This window comes from Sciurus vulgaris (genome assembly GCF_902686455.1).
Source record: "Sciurus vulgaris genome assembly, chromosome: 3".
Lineage (NCBI taxonomy): Eukaryota > Metazoa > Chordata > Mammalia > Rodentia > Sciuridae > Sciurus > Sciurus vulgaris.
In genome coordinates this window covers 104,565,600-104,590,137 of record NC_136463.1, presented here as the reverse complement: position 1 = coordinate 104,590,137, position 24,538 = coordinate 104,565,600, and the positions used below count along the sequence as shown (strand labels likewise).

At 38.9% G+C, this 24,538-nt stretch overlaps 1 protein-coding gene across 4 annotated transcripts in view; it reads right to left on the bottom strand.

The window, feature by feature from the left end:
* The window catches only part of LYPD6 (LY6/PLAUR domain containing 6), a 138,964-nt gene that overhangs the window by 104,103 nt on the left and 10,323 nt on the right, over positions 1 to 24,538 (bottom strand). The window contains exon 2 of one of the 4 annotated variants that reach the window (XM_079134388.1): positions 4,551 to 4,594. The exons of the other annotated variants lie outside the window; for them this stretch is intronic. The gene's annotated coding sequence lies outside the window, so the exon portion shown is untranslated. The remainder of the gene's footprint in view (positions 1 to 4,550; positions 4,595 to 24,538) is intronic. 4 annotated transcript variants of the gene reach the window in all.

Here is a 24,538-nt window from a genome sequence, read left to right as displayed (position 1 = left end):
TGATTTGTAAGAGCTCTGGGGCATTTTCTTTCTCTTGTATAAGATTCCCCAAAAAGGTTCTCAGCATGCATTTATTTAAAGAGTGGTCTTGCCCTGCACAACGCTGACCCAGGACTGCAGAACATGGATCAGCAGAAAGTACTGCCACCACCTGAAATTATTCTAACTCAGAACAAAACAAAACAAAACAAAACAAGGCCTCTTCTCTCAACGAATCTAAGATCCTAAAGGCTTGGTAGCATAGGTCATGCATATTCCCAAGTGCTCCCCAATCTGGTCTTAATGCACCGTGTAACCTCCTGCCCATTGACAAAGGTGGCTTTGGTGACTTTCTAACCATAGAAGATTCTGCTGACCATATCTCCTGCTGGTTTTGACCGAGCAAATGCAAGATTGGGGAAGCCCACGTAACAAGGATCTGAGAGTGCCTTCCAAAGCAACTAGGAACTGAGAACTTCATTCCAAAAAGCTTCAAGAAACTGCCCATGCAAAAGTGATCATGCATCATGAGAACTTGGAAGTAGATCCTTCCCCAGCTAAGCTCACAGAGAGCTAGGCAGTGGGTTCTGGTAAGATCCCAGCCCTACGAACAACTGATTACAGCTCTAAGAGATCCTGAAGCAGAGGACTCATCTCAGCCACATACCACAGAAAATGGGAAAATAAACATTGTTTTATGTGTAGTAATTTGTTTTTTTGCAACAATAACTAATACGATTTACTTTCTCCCTATTGAAAGCCTAGTACCTAGCCAGACCAAAAAAAAAAAAAAAAAAAAAAAAAAAAAAAATAGAAACTTTTCCTTCTTTCAGCAGGTTGGTCATTCACTGAATGTTTAAAAATCAAATACTCTGTTAAGAGCCAGGCTTTTAAATCATTTTAGAATTCTAAAAGGCTAAGTCTAAAAGAATCCACACAAGACATTGTATAAAACAAAGAGGAAAAAGGAAACAAAGTTAAACTTATAAGGGCCCCTGGAGAAAATCCGCAGGCTCCATTGGTTTATTTAACTTTTAAATCTTATTAAATTTGCTAGATGCGTGTTAGCATTCATGGTTCATTTACTTTTATTCTGACTTCTATAAATAAGCACTGTATGAGTCCTGATAAATGACTTAAAATCCCGCTTGACTTCAATACAGAAATTAGCATGTTATTCTTGAAAATTCTATCCACAGTAAAGAGTGAAACCCCAGCTTTAGGCCAGGCCAGCCTCTCCTCCCCAGCACCAACCCCAGCGTCTGCACCCCTCCCTGCCATCTCTCTCTTTGGTTCTGTGTTTTTAAAGTCTGGCATTCTCTCAAATTGCTTAGATCTGGCTCCTTTGTAAAAACAAACAGCAGCTACCTGGGGCTCTTTATTCTCACTCATTTACATTCTTTCCTTGCCAAGGGTCAGGGGATGTCAGAGTTGGTGGCAGACTGTCAAGTCCAGCATAGGATGGCCCTTATCTACCAATGCAGTGGCTTCCTGCCTCTGAGTGTGCCAGCATTTATTTCTCTAAAATTATACACGGAAACATATGTAACTGCCACAAACCTGAAACTAATAAATCTAAACGACAGTCCAGAGCAGGGAGCACAAGTAGACAAGAGCCCAAAGCTCACAGAGAGGCAGGCAGTGGGTTCTCAGAAGTTATCATCTTGGAGAACAAGGGCAAATTTGATATTCCATGAGGTTCAATCATGCAGAACACATATTTACTTCTTTTTTTCTTTTTTCTGTTTTTATTTGTTGTGTTTAGATACACACGGCAGTAGGGTGAATTCTGACATATTATACATACATGGGGTGCGACCCATTATAATTTTGATCCCATTCTTGTGGTTGAACATGATGTGGAGTTACACTGGTCATGTATTCGTATATGAGCATAGGAAAGTTATGTCCGATTCATTCCACTGCCTTTCCTACTCCCACCCCACCTTCCCTTCTTCCTCCTTTGTCTAATCCAATGAACTTCTATACTTCATCTCCCTACCCTCCCTTGTTATGGGTTAGCATCCACATATCAGAGAGAACATTCCATCTTTAGTGTTTGGGGATTGGCTTATCAGAATGCATATTTAAATAATTAGGAACCTATACTAAAGTATAGATTTTCATTAATCAAAAATCTCTCCTCTGCCCTGATAGCCAGAATAATTAGGGTCATCTAAATTTGTGTGTCCACTAACAACATGTTTGAGTCCCCAAGAAGATTAAAATTGGCTGTTGGGGTGCTTTAGTTTGGGCAGGGTTTGTGCCCCAAGGGTTCATGTGCTGGAGGTTTGGTCCTCACTGTGATGATGTGGGCAGTGTCAAGATCTTTAAGAGATGGGGCCTCGAGTAAGATGACTAAGGTCACTGAGGGTGCTGTACTCAAAAGGGATTACAGTAGTTACCACAGGATCCTGAGTTAGTTTTTTTGAGAGGGTTGTAATAAAGAGAGCAAAGCTGTCTGGTGATGTGATCTCTTCCTCTTGCTAGTGTTCCTGTTATTGTGATGTCATCTGTCATGAGGACTTACCAGAGCAGAACAGAGCCATTACTAATGCCATGCCCTTGAGCTACCAGAACTGTGAGCTAACTCAACATTTTTTCTTAATAAAGTTACCAAACCTCAGGTATTTTGTTACAGTAATAGAAACTGACTAATACAGAGGACCAAGAAAAAAACTTACACAATACAATAGTTTGTGGTCCTCCAAATCTCAACTCTTCCCAATAAGATTTAATTACTTAGTATCACATTAGGAAGAAATTAAACTCAATCTTTCTTCAGGTAGAGAGGAGCAAAAATGAAAAAAAAAAAAAGTTGAGAAATACTCTTCTAGAAGCTTAGAATTCTGGATGAACACATAGGGAAGAAAACGAGTACAGGAAGAGCGCAATGAAACCTGGTAGACACTAAAAGAAATAACCCGAATAACAATCTAATAACTGGATCCATTTGTGCATTAAAATAAGAGAAGAACTAGAGAGATCCCAATTGTAGGTTATGACACAGCATTAGAAACTCGGAACTTGAAAGCAGAGACTTGTATTGAGTCAGCTCCTAATACATGCTATTAGCTGTGCAACCTTAGAGAAAAGTACTTGTTATTTGAGTTCCTTTTCCTTTCTTTGTAAAAAGAGAATGGGGTCATTGCTAAAGTTAAATAAGATAATATTAGCGAGGCCCTTGACAATAAGAAAATGCTATCCAGCTGGAAGGCAACAGCACCTGTAGAATTGTTAGGACTCTGGCAAGCTCTGCATGGCCAGATGACAGCATCAAGTCCAAGGCTGCCACCACTGTGAACTATTGCTGCAATATGGTGTTAGGGGCTGAGTCTTCAGTCTTCAAGATGGAGAGTGAAGGGACTGCTCATTAAGAATAGCATGTCCCATAAAGAAAAAAATAGGAGTGATCCAATGGGACTTATCTATTTTAAGGGGCTCATCAGACATATTGAGACCATAGAGATGTATTGAGGGAAAAAATATTCTTATCTTTCTCCTTCTCTTATTAATTAAGCCTACACTTAGAATTATCTGGGGTGTTTCTAAAAATTTTTGAAAAATGTGTGGACTGAACCTGGAAGACTGTAGGAATTCCACAAATGCTTACAGAATGCATGCTCACTGAGAAAGCTGCAGTGACACATGCATTCTGATACAGTACTGGTGGGACTGAAAACTAGTTTAGCGATAGGGAAAGTCAGCTATTAATATAAACCAAGTTCTTCTTGTTTTCGTCTATTTTAATCTTTAATGTAGATGCTTTTTGTTCAGGAATTTTACATCTATGAACCCACCCCAAGGAAACAGACGGAGGAACCAAAAAGTGTACACAAGGATGTTCTTGACAGTTTTATTTCTGGACATTGCACCATTCAGGTTAACCTGGCTCACTCTGAACACACATGAAACACTTGTGCTCTGTGGATCCATGTTATGGGCAGGAATCCCAGGTAGGTAAACAAAAGAAACCATAAAACAAAACAAGATGCTATAAAAAGCCAGGTGTCATCTCAACAAATTAATTTTCAAAAAGTTGAGAACCCACCAACTGATTCAGGTCTGGTTAGGTCAGACCTCAGCCTTCCATCATTCCGAGACTTCAACTAATCTCAAAATCAAAGGGCAGATAATTAGCAATCAAAGCATCTTAAAGGAACAGGTGACATTACAGACTGATGCAGGATAGGAAGGAAGAGAACAATATTGATCTCACTGGCTTTCTTTTTAAACTCCCTGTTGTCTTGAGTCAAGACTCTCTGGGATTGCAACTCATCACCAACCTAAGATTTTACACTACAAATGACTAGCATTCACAAGAGATTAATTGTTCACTTAAAACCCCACTGAAAACCTGCTGAAGTCATTGCAAGTCCTCTACACATCCTACCTCCTGTGGGCTATAAGATGCAAGAAAAAGGCTCATTTTAAAGGGGGGTGTTTTCCATGCAAAAAGGCAAAATTGTAGACTCTCAGATTTTTAGTATCAATGATCCAAAATATAAGAATAATAACCAAGAACATTTCTATCAAATACATGCATCAAGTACTATTAAACCTCTACCCACCAAACGAGTCAGACATCATAGCTAATCAGCCAAGTCTGGAGAATCTGTGGATGATATATAAGCAACCAATATATAATGATAAGCAGCATACATATAGTGCCTGACAATTCTCAAAGATGTTCACATATGATTTATCATTTGATCCTCATTCTAACCCCATTTAGTAAGCAAAAGAAGATTTAACAAAGACAGGCACAGAGATCTAGGCCAGCTGACTTGTCCACATTTACAGAGTCTATTCACTGTGGAAAGCATCATTTTTCAAATCCATTTTGAAGAAATCTTGCCATTTTCTTCATTCTTTGCCACATGGAGATAGCACACACCAGTACTGTAAGTGTGATGGGAGTGCATGACCAGGCAGGATGGAGGGGTGTCTGGCATAGATCCAGGACCAGGCTGCTCACTTCCAACTCCCAGAGCATCACCATTGCCTACTGGGTAGTGTGATTTGGGATAAATTATTAAATCACTCTGTGCATCAGTTTCCTCATCTGCCAAGTAGTCCTAGCCACAGGACGATTATGAGGATCTTATGAAGTACTGACCTCAGTGACTGACGCGAAGCAAGAGGTTCAGTTAAGGTAAGCTACGGTCATTATGAGGGACACTGATTGACAGAGTAATTAGGACAATTCTGAGTATTCCAAATAAGCTACAAATATACTGAGTCCGAATGTGTCGAGTGTGTGTTATAAGCTGCTGCTGAGGCTCAGAACATACTACCCCAAATATGGTATCTAAGCACAACAAATATTTTAAGCTGAAGGAATCTGAGAAAATGACAGAAGTAAAACAGTCTGACCATCCCTCACCCTTCCCTAAAGCAGGACATAAGACCCAGGAAGGATTTTCCAACCTTACCCTGAAGTAGGCCATAAGACCCTCATGTGAGAGCTGCTTTCCTATACTCAGAAGAAGGAACATCCTTTCTCTGCAGACCCAGGGACACACATAGAGAAAAATCTGGACCCACAGGCATCACTCGTTTCCCCAGCATATTGCCGTTAGATTGCACCCCTCTGTCCAATCATATCTCTTCACTGGCCATCCACTCTTCGTCAAGCTCAGCTTAAAAAATACTCAAGTGTAGTCATTTCTTTGAGTCTTCATTCCATTAAGAAGATGTCCCCATGTCATGTAAGCTTATAGGTTTCCTCTTGTTAACCTACCTTTTGTTACAAGGGCCTCAGCCATGATGAACCAAAGATGGGTCAGAGAAATGGTATTTTTCTTCTCCTATATTACATTAGTTTCCTGCTGCTGCTGTAGCAAAATTACTATAATTAGTAGATTTGAATGACACAAATTCGTTATTTCGCAGTTCTGGAGATGGGAAGTCTGAAGTGGGGAGTGTTGGCAGGGGTACACTCCTTCTGGAGGCTCAAGGGAAAGGCCATTCCCTGGCTGCTTCTAACCTCTCTCTGACTAGTTGGCTTCTGGCTCCTTCTGCCATCTTTGAAGCACATCGTGCCAACCTCTACCTCCATTCACTGCCTCCTTCTTCCCCTGCTTCTCTCATCACATAGCATTCTCTGTCCCGACTCTTCTGACTCTACCTTATAAAGATCTGAGTGATTACAGTATTCCCATCGGGAAATCAGGAAAATAGCCCCATTTCAGGATCCATAAGTTACAACTTAAGGAGGTAACCAACTGAAATGATGAATGCCTGGGTGACAGGTACGCAAATTATCCTGGTTTGATCACTGTACCTTGTACATGTGTCAAAAGCACACTACACTCCATCCATACATACAATCATTATATGCCAACTGAAATTTTTAAAATAGTCATACAAATTCACAAACTATTGAATAAGACAGCCAGGTTTAAACAGTAATTCAAATGACATCAGACTACATCACTGAAGGCTAATGAGAAGTATACACCAAGTGCTACGGGGGTAACAGAGGATGGGTTGTTTATCTGAACCAAGAAAGGAAGAGAATCCTCAGGAAGAAAGTGGCGTATGTCCACCATGCCAGAATACGCCACCTAATAACAGGACTGGCGGAGACCAGAGTATTTCATCCCAAAGCTTGCCTCTTGGGCATAAAGATTATTTTGAGAAACTACAGATACAGAAGCTCTGAAAACAGCAAAAGTTACCTTTTGTAAGAGAAATTTATATCTATTAAGGAAGTCTCCCAAAGGGACCTCAGAAAAAACATGAGTAGTAGAAATCAAAGATGTGAAACCACAAATAACGGCTTCCATTTTCTGTTCCATCTTTCATTCTTCCTTGAAGAGAAGGATGACTCTGAATCACCAGAGATGCTTATGAAAGGAGAAGGTGCTGACTTCAACATGCATAACAAATCTTACCCTGTGTGGGGGGCACCCCCACCACACGTGGCACCCCAATGCCCTTGTTTTTGTGCTTCAGTTGTAGATACTATTTGAATGAATTTGCTCGTTTCTGTGAGTATTTACCACATGTGTTAGTCAGCTTTTCATCACTAACCAAAAGACCTGACAAGAACAACCTAGAAGAGAAAAAATTTATTTTGGCCTTTGGTTTCAGAGGATTCAGTCCATGGTTGGCTGGCTCCATTACTTTAGGCCTAAGAAGAGACAGAACATCATAGTGGAAGTATGGCAGAGGAAGGCTGCTCAGTTCATAGCAACTGGGAAGCCAAGAGAGAGAAAAAATAGGGGTATGGGGACAGGAAAGGGCTGGGAAGAAGACTGACCCTTCCAGGACACACTCCCAGCCACCTACTTCCTCCAACTAAGCCCCACCTCCCACTAGTCCCTCCAGCTATCAATGGATGAATCCAATAATGAAGTCAAAGCTCTCATGACCCAATCATTTCCTAAAGTTCCACCTCTGAACCTTGCTGCATTGGAGACCATGCTTACAACACATAAGCTTTTTGGATCACTGCAGATCCAAACCACAGCATCATGTATATATGAGGTATACACATTAACAAATACCTGTTTGCTTTTCACTTATTAATCTGTCTCTTGTTAAAGAGGTCCATCCCAATTAAGAACTATGCAGGACAGAGGCAAAATTATCTTTTCTTCCCCACAACATGCAGAGTCCTGGACATTAATATGTGCTTACTGATGAAGGGCATCCCAGGAGATTGCATGAAAAGATAGAAATGTTGAATGGGCTGGTGGGAATGGAGCCTGGCAAAAAAAGGGAGAATAAAATGTCCAAATAACATGTTAAAGGAGGGACATTAAGGGCATCTTGTAAAGGGCTACAGCAAAGGAGAGGGTTTTAACAGAATTAAAATCCATTCAAGGCTGCTGAACCCATCATTCAGATTTATGTGCTATTACTCCAGTGGCAAGTGGAGAATGGACTGCAGAAGGGAGATCTCAATTTAAAATAGTCCACAGTTAATTTTTTTAAAAAACAGGAAAGATTAAATTAAGAATGAAAATAAAAGCAAAGATGGATCTGAGAGACACTTTCAAAATAAAATCAACAAGACCAAACGGTAAATTGAATATGAAAGAGAAACAAAAGCAACACTGAAATGACTAACTCAGGCAACAGTGGATGCTGATATCACTAGTTAATTCAAACATCAGGCAGAAGGGACTGTTTATGGAGGAATATGTTTCATATATGCTTATTAGAAACTGTGGTATGAACTATAGGAAAAGGAAATAAAAATCAACAAAAACATCATCTACATGTTTGCAAGACTAGAATAACCTAATATTTAGAGTTAGAAGATCTGAGTTTAGTTCTTTTCTGACATTTATTAGCTTTGTGATTTCAAGTCCCTCATTCTCTCAGGGCCTTGTTTTCCTATCTGTGAAGTGGGAGATCGGGGGCATTAGATAATCATTAAATTCCCATCTCATTCTAACACTATATGGGTCTAACATCTGAGTAATTACTTTCTTCTGTGTTTTCACTATTTTTTACATTAGCTACTAGCAGAAAATCTAATGAGTCCTGATTTCAATGAAAGAGCTACAGTTTAAAGGGAAAGGATGTGCCCCTGAAGATTCAAGTATTAGAAGCTTAGTCCCTAGTGTGGTGATATTAAGGAGGGGTATAAACCAAGATGTGGAGCCCAGAGGATGTGAGGGAAAAGATGCACTCATACATTGTTGGTGGGACTTTGGAAAGCAGTATGGAGATTCCTCAAAAGACTAAGAATGGAACCACCATACGACTCAGCTACCCCACTCCTTGGTATTTATCCAAAAGAAATAATATCAGCATACTGCAGTGATACATGCACACCAATATTAATAGCAGTGCAATTCACAATAGTCAAGGTATGGAACTAACCCAGGTACCTGTCAACAGATGAATGGAAAAGAAAATGTGAGATACACACACACACACACACACACACACACACACACACACACACAGTGGAGTTTTACTCAGTCATAAAGAAAATGAAATTATGGCATTTGATGTTAAACAGATGCAACTGGAGGACATCATGCCAAGTGAAATAAACCAAACTCAGAAAGTTAAGGGTCAAATGTTTTCTCTCATATACAAAGCTAGAATAAAATAAGGGAAAAGGGGTAGAGGGTAAAACCCATGAAAATAGAGGGGAGATCAGTGGGGTACAGGAAGGGAATTGAGGGAGAGGGATGAGGGACAAGAAAAAGGAGGAATTGCGGAATGAACTTGACCAAATTATCCTATGTACATATATGAATATATTACAATGAACTCTGCCTGTATACACACACACACATATAAACACCCATTTTTAAATAAATAAATGGAAGACCAGTAGAGTAGAGGAAGGGGGATCAGGAGGGAGGAAGGTGGGAAAGAAGAAACATGGGACCAAAATAAAGAAAATTATATTCCATGCATGTATGATTATGTCAAAAAGAACCCCACTATTAAGTAAAACTATAATGCACTTATAAAAACATTTGAAAAAAAGAAGTGGGGCCTAGTGATGTCATTAGGTAAATGGGGGCATACCACAGAAAGTATTAATGTAGTTTTCATGACAACCCAGTGAGGTTCTAGCTTCCTACTTTACCATTCAATTCCTTCTTGCACATACCCCTGCCATTGTGATGCATCTGTCATGAGGTCTTAATGACGAGCTGATGGCAGTTCCATACCCTTGAACCTCCAGAATTGTGAGCTAAATAAGCCTCTTCTCTATATAAAGAATCCAGTCTCAGGTATTTCATTACAATAAGGGAAAACTAACTAATACAGATATCAACAATCACATGTGCATATTATGTGTCAGGCACTATGCCTGACATATTCTCCTACAACTGCTGTTCCCACATGGCCTGGAAATGCCCACAATGGCCCCAGAAAAAAAATCTTGAGTCATGGAACAAAAATGTGAAACTACAAATAATAGCTTCAACTTTCTATACTGTTTTCTGTTTTATTTCCTCAAATACTCCTTTCCTATTCGTGGTTAAAATGTGTTTATACCGGGCTGGGGAGATAGCTCAGCTGGTAGAGTGCTTTCCTCGCAAGCACAAGGCCCTGAGTTCGATCCCCAGCACCGCAAAAAAAAAAAAAAAAAAAAAAAAAAAATGTGTTTATACCAACAGTGCAACAAATGAATTTTCTTATTCAACACAGAAGAACTTATATGAGGATCATGGGAGCCTAAAAGTAAAGGAGGCAAGTAATCAAATTTAAAATTTAATGCAGTTAAAGAATAATGAATCAAGGTAGTATTCTAATGAGGTCACTGATATTAAAGATAATATCAGCTCCCACTTAAAAATAAAAAGAAAAAAACAACTCTTCAGTGGCTTCCACAACCTAGAAGCAGTAATTCTCAGTGTGGTAGAGATAGAGACCTGCCATAATCACTTTGAGAATTTTAAATTACTAATATAGCCTTTTCCTCCCCTAAGAGATTCTGATACTTCCCCATATTAGCAATCACAGGAGTACTCACAGCCCTCTGAAATTTGAGGACATAAAACAAAAATACTAAGATCTAGAATAAAACTCATAGTCGAGTCCAATATGTCAATTCCTCCCTGATTAGGCTCTTTTACATCCCACCTCTCGCCTCCCACTCCCTGACACCCTGAGCCCTAACCTCATTCAAACAAATGACCTTCTGACCACACTGCTTTTGGCCGCCTCCTGTCTTGGTTCACTGCCTTCTTGCCCTCTCTGTGCACATGCATTCAGTAAAGATGCCCAATTCAATGACCATGTAGTTAAAGCATCCCTGAACTAAACTGGCCAGTTCTCAGTTCCGTGTCACACTGTACCTTGTGATGATTTCTATAACTCTGTATTATTGATTTGTTACATGTGTGTATCTCCTAAGTCTTTAATTTCCAGAGATAGAATAATTGATGTTTGTTTGTTAAGTCAATGAATAAATATTAAAACATAACAGGATGAAATAGCAAGTATATGGTTTCTGTAATGCAATGTTATAATCAAAATCCATTTATAGGTCCAGAAAACCTATTTTATTTATTTACTACCAATAATTAACGTTAAGAACTGCTACAGGTGGCATTTTTTTTTGAAATACAACAAATTACATGATTTAGAGGGCAAAGAATAAATCATGTGTAAATATGATCAGTAAAAATTGATTAATTTTTGTTTTATTCTGCCCTTATATTAAAAATTAGAAAAAAGAGTAGAAATTGAATTATTACTACCTTAAATTTCACGAAGCAATGTGATTTCAACTTGTAATACTAAAACCATAGGACATTTATTTTGTTCCATCTGTGCTGAAATAGTACAGTTTTAGCCTTCAGGAATATATTTATGGCCATATCAGTCAACAAGCCCAGAGAAACAGCTCCCAGGGAATATGATCCCTACCGATGGGAAAAATAAAGTAAGCATGTTAACATGTGCCAGGTAAGATTATTATCGATGTGCCCATCTATTAAATAGAGACCCAGAAAATAATATCAGGTAACTGTGTGTCCAAATCCTCCTTCCATTCTAACATGCAATGCCTTCTCCTGTAAAAAAAAGTGCTTACTCAGCGTCAATCATAATGTAAGCACATTAGACAAGACACAGCACTTGAAGTTAAAGCTCATAAAGCTCTCCTTAATAGGAAGAAAATCTAATTCAATGGTTAAATGCCAATCAGGGTGGGATAAGTAGGCAGGAGCTGAAAGTAGAAGGTTTAGGAATCCGCAACTCCTTCGAGGATGCATTACTATTGAATGGCTGTCAGAAGCAGAACGTAAGCAAGTTAGTTAGCGCTGTTAACTTGGAGGTGAGGGGAGAATGAGCCCTATTTAAGGGAACACATATAGAATACCACTAAAATGTTAAGAGTTGCATGTTAAATGGGTTTTGGAAAACTTCCCCAGCCTAAAAGTACACGTGAATGAATTTGGATAATGAAAACAAATCGGGAAACAGGAAAATCAGAAGTGCATTGTCTCCAACTATTACACATTACACACACAAAATGATCAACTATCTCCTACAGAAGTCGTGAAATTTTAGGCTCATGACTGATCCATTCATCCTGAGAAAACATTTAGCATTTAGTAAAGGGCATCATCTCCTGGGCCACAAGCAGATGGTGAGCTTTACCATTTGACCTTTTCATCTGCCTTCTTCTGAGCCACCACTTCCCTCTGCATTACTAAAAGGAAGCAGGGGGTCACTGGGGATCAGGGAAAAAGATCAGAGATCTGCTCTAACTCACCAACTTAGGAATTCGCCCCCTGTCTACAATATGTCTTGCCCCAAGTTCTTTATCAAACAATGAGAGAAAAAAAAAAAAAAAATATATATATATATATATGTAGCATGCAGGGTAGAGTTAATGGGGAAAAAAAAGAACATAATCTGGAAGAGGCCAGTCGTGCTTGGGAAGAGAGAAGAGATATGCCCATATATAAAGAAGGAAAACATCTCATGTGTTTTGGAGCAGCTCCAGCTCCAGCCCACAATGGTTCTTCCTCTATAATACATAAGAAAGGGGCCATCAAAGACAGGCTCATATAATGTGGTCCTACCATCAGCTACAGATGATTGATCCAGGTTGATATCTGTCCCCAGCTGAACCAATGAACTCTCTCCCCCAGGACTGTTGAATTTGGGACTGGAGAAAGCACAAATCAGTCCTTGGCAGTGGCCTAAACCATGAAATGTGCACAAGCTGGGAGGACTGGAGCTCCCCAGTCCCACTCATTTGCACCTGATCTACACTAAGCAAGAATACAACCAGGAAGCTGAGAGGCAAAAAAGAGAAGGGTATTTAATGTTGGTCTCTGCTGTTCAGCCTTAGCTCTGCTTATCAGTATCTTCCTTCAATTATTTTGCAGCTAATAACCTAAGGCAGAGGTGGCATAGTCTATCAACACAAAAATTTCCCCTTAGCTAATCACATAGACCCAGAATGCAAAAAACAACTCTCAAGAGTCCGCAGAGAGTAAGTTAAGGACAAGAAAAAAACACATTCTGCCCCATGCATGAGATGATCCTTTAAATAAATTTTCCTAATCTAATTTGAGTTGGATGTTTGCTGCTTATAAACAAGAGTCTAAATACTTGATAAGAACAATAAAGTTTATGCCTGGGTACCTTCAAATGTAATCTGAGACTTAGAGGGACAACTAGTTTGAGAAAGAGAGACCTTGGTGACTTTCAGCTATCTGAGTAAAGTCAAGCCCTTTGTCCTGCTGAGGGTGGGGTTCTTTCAGAACTGATTCATCATACGTATGGATATATGCACATCTACACATATGTAGGCTTGCATCTTAAAACCAGAGGATAAATTAATGTCTCCTTTCCCTAAGTCAATGCAGTCTTGGGATAACGTGAGATTATTGAGAGTACAACTTCAGAGATAGTTTAAAAGCTTATAATTTTCTTAAACTATATAAAATATTTTGATAGGGCATAAAAATACTAATGCTTATGTGACAAGAATAGTTAGAAGACCAGGTCTTGTAAATGCAATTAGAATTAAAACTTGAAAACAGATTTAATTCCTATCATATCACTGTAACTATGTACCTTAGTGAGAGGTAATGTCACCAAAAAATGGATAATGATATTAACAAGTCTTAATATTTAGAGAGAGAATGCTGAGATCATGATAGTTTTCTTGGTCATATCTTGGTAGACTAGATTATTCTACCAGCTTGCAATATTAGAAATGCTCTGAATTAGAAATTCTAATATAACTTTGAAAAGATTAAACCACTTACGAGGACCAAGTTTTGTTACACAGAAATTAAATTAATTAGGTACGTTTTCATTTTTCATTAAATAAATTCTAGTTTTCTTGCTAACCATGTTTTAATAGCTACCCCATAACACCCCAAGTATTCTAGACCTGTGAGTCCCTGGTCCCTCAAACCTCCTATGTGCCCTAATTTTCAGGGCTCAAAGGCTGCCAAGGCAAGCACATCTGCACATCATGAATGGATACAGAATTTTTAGCTAGCCCTGCCATTAGATAAATACTGTCAAGGTTAGCTTCTTCTCCAGATTTTCCAGGTCATTAATATTCTTGAACTTCTATTCAAGCTTGAAGTTGATTAGCATTTTCAAAAAGTAAAAGGTCAACTGTACTCCCAAACCCCTTACACCACAAAGTGGAGAGAAAAGGTGAACCCAGGGAGCTGAGGGACTCACCCTGTGGTTTTCCAACAACAGGTGCATTCTGCAATATAAATTGGATAAAGGGACCATAAAAAGCTGCTGTAGACCTGCCTAGTCTCTTGTTCCACCAGGTGTTGATGCACTGTGCCTTTATCTTAAATGCTTTTGTCATTCTCACTTACAATGCTAAGAAATGGCCTACGAAAATGGCCTGAGCTACCAGGGCAACCTCTCTACAGCCACTTTGCTCATCGTGCCACCTCTTACCTGCCTTGTCCACCAGTGCAACCTGCCATTAAACACTGTGCAAGGTGCAGGCAATGGTATACCTGGGAGGAGAGACATGCAGGACCTTGTGTTTGCATCTTTCTGACACAGCCCTCATCCCTAGTTACATCATTCACATCAGATTTCAGGACAGAATTCTTTTAAAATATATCAGTATATACCACAAAATTCAAATGTGGTTTGCCCTAGCATGGAAGGCTAAGTCACCCTATGAGGCCTCCTCATAAAGCAGCAATCCTCATCACAAGCCCCTCACTTCCATCATCTGTGGAGTGCTGCATAGTTTTGATTTACAAGCAAAAGAGTCAGAGAAAAGAGCCTTAAAAAGGTTTCAAGGTGGACAATTTTTTTTTTTAATGAACATATTCAGGTTGTTACGAGCCAAGTTCAAAATTCAAGTCACATATGAACGATTTTTACAGGGGGAGGAGTAACCTGATGTTCGAATTCATTTGCTTCTCATTTCGAAGTAATTCATCTTTAAAATTTCTGTGAAAATTCTACGGAGTTGCCCAGAAAATGGCACCGACCATCTGTAAGTAAAAACAAAAGCTCTCCATAGTATATATCACAGGTTCAAAGCACTTTGGCATCGGCAGATTGAACACGTTATTAAAAGAATTTAACTGCAAGAAGAGCTACCATAATTACACAGCAGCTGGTCTAATGTTGACAAAACAACTTTTAAAGGCTTTCAGAAGCCTTAAAGGCTAATCAATTAAAAAGGCATGAATAGTAATGTGCCTCCTATCCTTAGCAACACAAGTGACATCTCCTCCAAGTACAGCAAGGTTTCCATTTTGGAACAATCATTTCTTACATCCTACAATTAAGACGAACACGTGAATAAATGCTACGTTGTGTCTAGGTGAGATGATTATACTTAAAATAAAATAACTCCATAAAACTCAATTATCAACATTGAACTTAATGAGCATTTCCACACTAGCAAAGTTAAAATACTGAAATGCCAACAGCTTATGCCAGAATTTGGGCTTGCTTTACCAAGAGCAGGCAAAAAAACGTTTTAGATTAATGTCTACATTAGCCAACAATATGCTGGAGGCACAACGAGTGAATGAATGAGTGTGGTATAAGCCTGTGCACCACATTCAAGGAACGGTGACAATCCTCCTGAGGATTAGGATTGCCCAAGGGGTCTTTGTTGGAATAGCCTCCTTGGCCAGATTAGCACATGTTTCCTTCAAGCTCCAGCCAAAAGTCCACCTCATGCAAGAAGCCTTCTCCAGACTTCCCACAAGGCCCCAGTCTTATTTTGTTTCTGAATCCCTTACAATCCGAGAATCAGAAAAAATTTTACATGTCACTGGATCCAATCCCCTTAGGGCCTGACAAACTTTCCCTATAAATGCCAGATAATAATATTGTGGGCTTTGTGGGTCATGCAATGGTCATCACACTTACTTCTACCATTGTGGGGCCAAAGCAGCAGGGCACAATACTTCAACAAATGGGCATGGCTGTTTTCTAATAAAACTTTATTCACAAAAGGAGGCGGCCAGAAGATTGGGCTGACCCCCGCTCTCCAGCATGAGTTCCCTCTCTCCCATTCAGTATACAGAGTCTCTTTGAATACCTCCTCTTAGCAGCCTATTCTCTGAAGCTTTTCCTTCTACTGACTGAGATGAACCTCCTGTAACGTACAGCCAGTCACATCTTCGTATCCTACACTCTCTGTCTTCTCCTAAATCATTCTCCCTCCCTAGAGTACCATGCATAAATAGATCATCAAAAGCAACTTCTTTAATTAAAGAAAAATACCACCAGTTTTGTCTTTGGGAGCCCCAGAGAGAAGTCTTACACCTCTTCCACCTGACAGCCCTTTATGCATTTGAAGACAACTACCAGAGATGGCATTTACTGTCTGCAGTGTTCATTGGGGATCTATCTCATCACGTGTCTTCTTGTTAGTTTTCTTCTTCCGTGTACATATTTTTTCCTCCTCATTTGGATGGTAAGTGAAGCATAGTCCCTGGCACATAAGCTTCGTTTAGTTTTATGAGTAAGAGTGGCAGAATGACCACACTTCTTTTTAAACATCTTCTTCAACAAATGCTATTGGGATGGTTTCTGATACAGGAGATGGACAGCTTATCCCAGGGGCAGCATGACTGCTCCTTCAGACCTAAAACCTAATTAAGAGGCAGAGACCTCCTTTCTCTATATTCTACTACAGCCCTGGAGTATAATTTTGCTGGTACACTTGATTTTCTACTTGAGCATTCTGAGATTGGGTCCACTGTGTGTCCTGGTCACATGTCCGAACCTTCACTGGCTCGTGGTGACCCTATGAGTCATATTAACATTCTGTGCTATTTAACTCTCCTTAATAATCCCCACCCCACAGCAATACTACACTTTCTACATCTCTGTGAAGGCACATAGTCAGCCTTCAGTCATCCACCCTTAAATTTTAAAAATAATAAACAACTGAATTAGTAAGTATGCCTTATGAGCATTCAATCCTCCTCAAGGAACTAAACAGGGTCCTTTGCCAAGACAGAAGTAAAATCAGTATCTCCCAATGTTACCTCTAAAATTTACTCCCCAGAATTATTCTCTTTCTCAGTTAGTATATTAAAAAGAAGAAAGAAAGAAAAAGAACAGGCTATTTTAAGTATCTCTGTGAGAAAAGGGGTCTTTAAGACCATAACAATGACCTCATCTCTTTTATTTCATGTTACATTTTTAATATTCCTTCTCCCCACATTCCTGACTGTTCACTGCTTCCTCCATCCCAGTCAACCCCTATAGACTCAACAGGTGCTGATGAGGGATTTCACTAAACCCTGTATGATATCCAGTTACTAAAAGTAACCAAGGGTGCCACATTCCAACAGGAAAGATAAGAGAAAGCAGGAGGGACAATGTGGGTATCTGCCCACCTGGGGCACAGGACCTTCAAAGGTGAGCTGTCATTTTAGGTTGTGCTGTCTCTGGTGGATAGGAGATACTTCTGCTACTTAAATTTAAATTAAAATGAAATAAATGTTTAAATCCAGTTCCTCAACTATAATAGCCATGTTTCAAGTACTCAGTAGCAAAGGTGGCTAATGCTTACCATATTGGTCATTGCAATACATAGACTATATCTGTCCCAAAGAGTAGAATAGAAAGTTCTACTGGACAGTGCAAGAGGGTCCACAGGCTCTTTCTCTAGCCCTGTGCCACTCACTGATTGCAGCTCTCTGGCTGGCACCTACAGGAGTCAACTAATATGAGATCAACTGTCAAATTCTGCTGGAGTTTACTCTGTACCTCCTTGAAACCCTAAGGAGAATGGCAGATGTGGTCATCCTAAACAATGACCCTCCACATTGTTTTATTTGTTTTTTGCTTTGTTTCATTTGTGTTCCTTAAGGAATGTGAGCAAACAAACACCTAAGTTGCCCTTACCACCCAAGGGAGGTTCACCAAAGTCCTCAGCTTTTACTTCATGGGAAATTGTTACACAGAATAGAAAAAGATTTGGTTCTCATGTAGATTTAGTTAAAAAGTAGAGACAGAGAACAAGAAGCAAAGTTTCTCTATATGTACTAAAATTGGTATCCTTTGCATTATTTTATGAAGTTCATTTTTTCTTTAATTATCACTTTGCATCAAAAAAAGAATGCAGGCATTTTTTTTTTTCTGTTTTAAAAATATGACTCCAAAGTTTCAAGGAAAGTGTTAAAATATTTATGTGCCTTAGATTTGTCACCAGGCAAGTAGAGTTATTCAATAATTTGCCTCTAGGTAACACACCATATAATTTTTTTCAGGTTTACTAAAATTGCCATCTCTCTTAAAATCTAAGAACAAGAGAAAGTTGCTAATAAATTTTAAAATGTCCACATAGTTGCTTTGGAGAACATGAAATTATGAGAGGAACTACATTCAAATTCCAGGCTGCTTTCTGAAAGATGAGATGACCTCCTGATAGTCTATAAAGCCTGTGAAACATCTGTTTTGATAACACATGTACTTAAAATTCCCCACATGTCAGTTTCAAGTTACTACAAAATATAAGGCGGAACCAGCTGCAAGGATAAGAAGGAAAAGCTGTTAGCAAAGTGTTGGGAAATGTTAAGGGTTTTAATAGGACCCAAGTTTCTTTACCATTTGCATATCATGAGCCTAGGAAATTGGTCCAGCAGAGATTCCATTTCATACCCCTTCCACAAGTGATAAAATTCTACCATGACGTTGGTATGTTTTCCCTTCCTACCCTCCTACCAAGGGGCTACAGGGTGTTTAATTCTAGTACCTCCTAATCAAAATGTCTTCTCATTATGTCTGTCCCTCCAAATCCTAACCATCTTCAAGGACCAGTTCTAGTCCCATACTTTCCGTGAAGGTCTTCATCTCTTCTAGTCTACCAATTCCTAATTCCCTCTGTACTTTAATAAGGGACCATTCGACTTAATTGTTCTCATCTCTTTCTGACATAAAGATCTGACCTCACTCTTGTTGATTCGCCTGTCTCATGGCTTTTACGGAGCTTACTGAGCTCCCAAAACTGCACCTTCAGCCCAGCTCTCTCTCCTAAACTCATATTGATAGTTCCCAACTGCCTATTCCATATCTCTATTTGAAAACCTAATAGATACCTCAAAGTTATGATGTCAAAAGGTTGTCTGATCCTCTTCCAAATCTGCTCCTCTTCAGCCTTTGAGTCTCAGTAAATAGCAGCTCCACCCTTAAGTGATCAGACCCTAAACCTTAGACACTGCTGGACACTGTGTTCTTATTCATCCTACATCCTGTACTTCAGAAAATGTATCTCCTCTACTCTTCCCAAACATTCAAAGAATCTCCATCTCTACTGCAGCCACCTAGATTCAAGCCAATGTCTTCTCAATTGTTGCAATAGTAGTGTCCCTGCTTCCAACCTTTCCCTCCTAATATTTATTTTATAGTAGCTAGTGATCTTTTAAATCATGCATTTAATTTATCAGTGCAAAGTCGTCTGAAGCCCCTGAACTCACTTGAAAGAAACAAAGAGAAAGCCCTGCAGGATGGACAGCTGCCCCTTGCAGCTCAGATCTTCCACTGCTCTCTCTCTAGCTTATTCTGCTCCTGCCAATGGTCTCCTGGGCATGATGCCTCCACAGCACCTTTGCATTTCTGCCTAGAACATTCTTCCCACAAAGACGCCCAGAGCTCTCTCCCTCACTAGGTTCAGGTGCTCATTGTGTGACACCTTCACAGGGCAGTTATCCATGGTCACCATATTAAAGGTTCCAGCTGACTCCCACCCATCCCTGAAACTTCCTCTCCTTCTTCTCATCTTACTTTCTCCATAGCACCTATCACCATTTGACATGCTGCACATTTTCTCATTCATTTCCTTATTTTCTGCCTCTACACTTCTAGAATACACTGTCATCTCCCATCCTCTTTAGGAAGACAAGGATTTTTGTAGGTTTTGTCCCCTGATTTCTCCCCATGAACTTTTGCTTCTTTCATTCACTATTTTATTTCCACCTAGAATAATGATTGGCACAAGTTGGTCCTCAAATATTTAGAGATACAAGGAGAGAAATCAATACAAAATAGTAGGTCATTCAAATTGTTGGAAAGGTTAAATGCAGACTGTGTTGATGCAGTATTAAAAGATGTAGATATTTGGGGGCTAGGGCTATATAGCTCAGTGGTAGAGCACTTGCCTAGCATGTGTGAGGCACTGGGTTTGATCCTCAGCACCACATAAAAATAAATAAATAAAATAAAGGTATTGTGTCCATCTACAACTAAAAAATTTTTTAAAAGATGTAGATGTTTTAATAAGATTTTAAAGCTACTTAAGCTTATAATCTGTGCACATGTGTGAACAATCTCAAAATCACCTATGAGTCAGTTTCTTAAATGCTGCCAAAAAAAATAACACAAATACCTGCTCAAAGGAAAGATGGGAAAAGATATCTCAATACTGTCAATTTTTTAATAAAATTAAAGCAAATAAAATAAATTTCAATGCCAAGTTCCAAAACAAGGAATTTGAATTCTTTTGCCATTAGATTATTAAAATAGACAGGTGGTTTTATAAATCAACTCCACTTGACAAAGAACTGATGATGATAAAGACCTAAATTGGGGAAATCTGGGAATGCAACAGAGAGACGAGGAACACTTCCGTTCCCCTATCCTAAAAGAGAACACTGTGTATCTGTGCTATCGACTGAATTCATATGTTCAAACTCTAAATACCACTGTGATGGTATTTGGAGATGGGGCCTAAGGTAAGTAATTAGGGCCTGAGTGTGGGGTGGGTCCTCATGAATGGAATTAGTGCCCTTAAAAGAAGAGACATGAAAAAACTTGCTTCTTTTTCTCTCCCATGTGAGGATACCATAAGAATATGGCTCTCTGAAAACCCAGGAAGAGACCCTTGCCAGATACCAGACCTGCCAGCACTTCTATCTCAGACTCTCCAGTCTCCAGAACTATGAGCAATAAATGTTATTATTTGAGGCACCTGTCTACGGTGATTTGTTATATACCGGCCTAAACTAACTAAGACACTCTGTCATCTCCTAAGCAACTAGTCTTCAACAACAGAGACTTACTGGTCACTAAGCTTGACAAATGACTGGGAAACCTCAATCTTTCTACACATCCTGAGTGTTGCCTATAAAACATCAGTGATTAAGTACAACCAAATGCAAACTAGATTCTTTTCCACATAAGATGACTTGAAGGTTATGTAGAAGGCTTTATGGAAATCCTTCATCCATGAAATGACTGAACATTCCAGAGAGCAAATGCTGTAACATGCCGAAATAAACCCTACCAAGTGGTTTTTACAGCACTCTTGTTCATTCCCAATAAAGAGCATCTTAGTCCTACGTGATAGGCCTCAGGCCTCTTCCAAAGTTCATGGAGCTGCTGCTGTTCAAAAATGGATCACATGCATCTGTATGGGGTTGTGAAATCCATACAAAAGTTTCTGTGTATAATTCTTTTAACTTTGTGCATCTTTAAAAATAGAAAAATAAACATTAGACACTAATTAGCATCAAGCTTCTGAGTTAACAAAAATTTTACGTTTAACACAACCAGGTAATGGCCACATTGTTGGCATGAAAGTGAGGACAATTATAATAAGCATTGCTCATTAACTAATTTGTTCATTTACTCAGCAAACACTGATTGAGTAGGAAGAGCCTTCTCATCAAATATCTACCAAGCATCTACCTTGTTCCAGAGCTTGTGATGAGTGTTCAACTAAAGCATCATTTACATATTTAGAATAAAAAATATGGCTTCTGAAAATGGAAGCATAAATTCAAAAATTGGCACACAGCACAATGTGGAATCTTCTCCAAGATAACCCAAGGAGGCCAAGGAAACATGAGATCTCAGAAGCAAGCCAAAATTATAACATATCTTTTATCACTTGGGAAAAATATAGTTATCAACTATTCACCAAATTTCACAGTACAACTTGGAATTTTAAAGTATATATAATTAAATGGATACAACTAATTCCCAGTTTTGGGATGGCTTTAAATTTGACATTTAATTTAGCTTTATTTTTGTAGATTTTTAAAAATTTTTATTAGCATGTGTTGATTATACATGGGATTCAGTGTGATTTTTCCATACATGCACACAGTATACACTGATCCAATTCAACCTCCCTTTCCCTAACCCACCCCCTACACACACACAGCCTTCCCAATCTCTAGTAATCGCTATTCTCCTTTCAGATCAACTCTTTAAGTCTCCAAAGAGAGAGACCATGTGGTATTTGTGTTTCTGCAGGGGGCTTACATAACTTAACACAGTGTCCTCCAGTTCCACCCATTTAGCTGCAAAGGACAGAATGTCATTCTTCTTTATGACTGAATAATACTCCATTTTGTTTATATAACACATTATTTTTATTCATTCATCTGTTGACAGATACCTAGACTGATTGCATGCCTTATTGTGAATAGTGCTACAATAAACATGGGTGTGTGCAAGTCTCTCTTTGGTTTCATTTCCTTTGAGCATATACCCAGAAGTGGGATAACTAGACCATATATGGTAGATCTACTTTTATTTTAAAAATAAGATCAGAAAAACCAAACAGGAATATTAACATATCATCAAAGGTAAGATTAAATTCATATTCAAAATTCAAAAGACTTTTAAAATTTTTAAATAAGGGAAGAGGATAGAAAACCAAATGACAATGCAACATGTAAACCTAATTGTAAAAGGGAAATTAATATCAGATTTCAGCATTTTTGATAACATTATCTAACAAATTATTCCTTTAAAAACATTTAAAGAAAACCCAATTCACAGCCTATTATGATATGCCTGCTCTAGATTACCTGCAGATTAACTATAGAGATTTAGATTACTCTAATTCCAGAGAATTCATAAAATGCAATAATAAAATATGAAAAAAAGTCAGCATGAATCCTGTATGCCCAAGGGATTACAGATGACCACCCCATATTCACCCACCCCAACAACCTCTGCAACAGGAGCGGTTTCAATAGGTGGAGGCACAATCTAAACCTAGCCCCACTCTGCCTTGGACATCCATATCTGCCCCCCTTCTCCCACCCATACCTACAAAACACCCCAGCATTCACAAGCTGCTCATCAAGCCATGGGTGGATCTGGAAAAAGCCAAATGAAATGTCCAAAGTTTGCACTGGTATGACACACATTTAGTATTCGTCTTTCAGTTACAGCTTTGTGATTCACTGCATTACTTTTGTCAGAAATCCCTCTGTCAGAATAAAATCTGAGTCTTTTATAAATTGTTATTTTCTAGAATATTATCCCCTCTCTTAATATAAATATTTCAGTATTTTAGTTTAGGGTATTTGTGTAAGTGCATGTGTGTGCATGCCTGTACCTGGGGAATTCATTTCTTGTATTTTGACTGCCTGTGACTTAATCTAGTCTAAAATATAAAAGTATAGGGGAAATGCATAGTTTGCAGCTTTGCACTCTCAACATACATTTCTCTTAAAGTAGAAGCAGAGGTTTTCCAACAGTACATTTTTGATCAAAAGGTTTACACACAACACTCTTCTAGTTAAGAGGTTAAGGAACTAGTTAGGAAAGAAACAGGAAGAGAAACTCTGTAACTGTAGATTCATAGATTTTAAAAACCAGAAGGACATCAGACATCGACCAGTCCAGTGTGTTATGTTGAGTCCTCATAATGAGCATCAGTGTAGGATAATTTTGGGATTCACTGATTATACTTCCTTTCAGACATATGGAGTAGACATTAATTTACTAAAAGTTCTGGAAACTCCTGCAGTTTAAAAAATGCAAACATTATTTAACCCATTGCTTCCCAAGCATTCTTGTCTTTTTTTTAAGTCGTTTGTTGAAATATAATTCACATTCAATAAAAATCACCCTTTTAAAGTATACAATTCAATGATTTTTAGTAGACTCACAGAGAAGTACCACAATCTAATTTTAGAACATTTTCACCACCCAAAACAGAAACTCCATACCTCCCATTGTCCATTTCTTCTCCCTGTACCACCTACTGTCTCTCCTTGCAGAGCCTGCTCAGGCAGTGCTGAATTTGTACCGTCATTTTGCAAATGAGAAAAGTGAAGTTCAAAGAAGCTAACTGGTTTAGCCAAAATTCTACAACTAATTGGTGGTGACAAATCAGCAAATAGGATCACATGAGTTTAGATAAAAGTAATAAGCAAATATCCCAGCACCTTTCCTTTCCACCCACATCTCACCAGGAAGAAGTTGTCACCTCTGTGTCCCTGTCTCAGTGCTTTTGCTTGGACTCATGTTCCCTCAGCTTTTTCTGGCTTACTTAATCCATATATTATTCAGTTTGGATTCATTCGTTAATGAGCATGCTCTTCCCTCTAGGAAGATTTGAACACTAATCTCCTAGACTGGAGTTGAGACAACGACTTGTCAAGAGAGTGGGTTTAATGGTGCGAGTAGCAGGAACTGGATTCTCTTGATAGGACTGGAATCAGACAAGATGAGGAAGTTTTCTTAAATCAGTTATAAAGTAGGTGATGCCTTCTCCACTGAGTCCTTCAGTTCCTTCTCTGCACCCTTTCCCCTTCCACTTTCCATGTTCAATCTCATTCAATACACTGCTTCTCCAAGTTCTCAAATCCACATGAAAATGTCAGAACTGCCCAGGAGTTCGCAC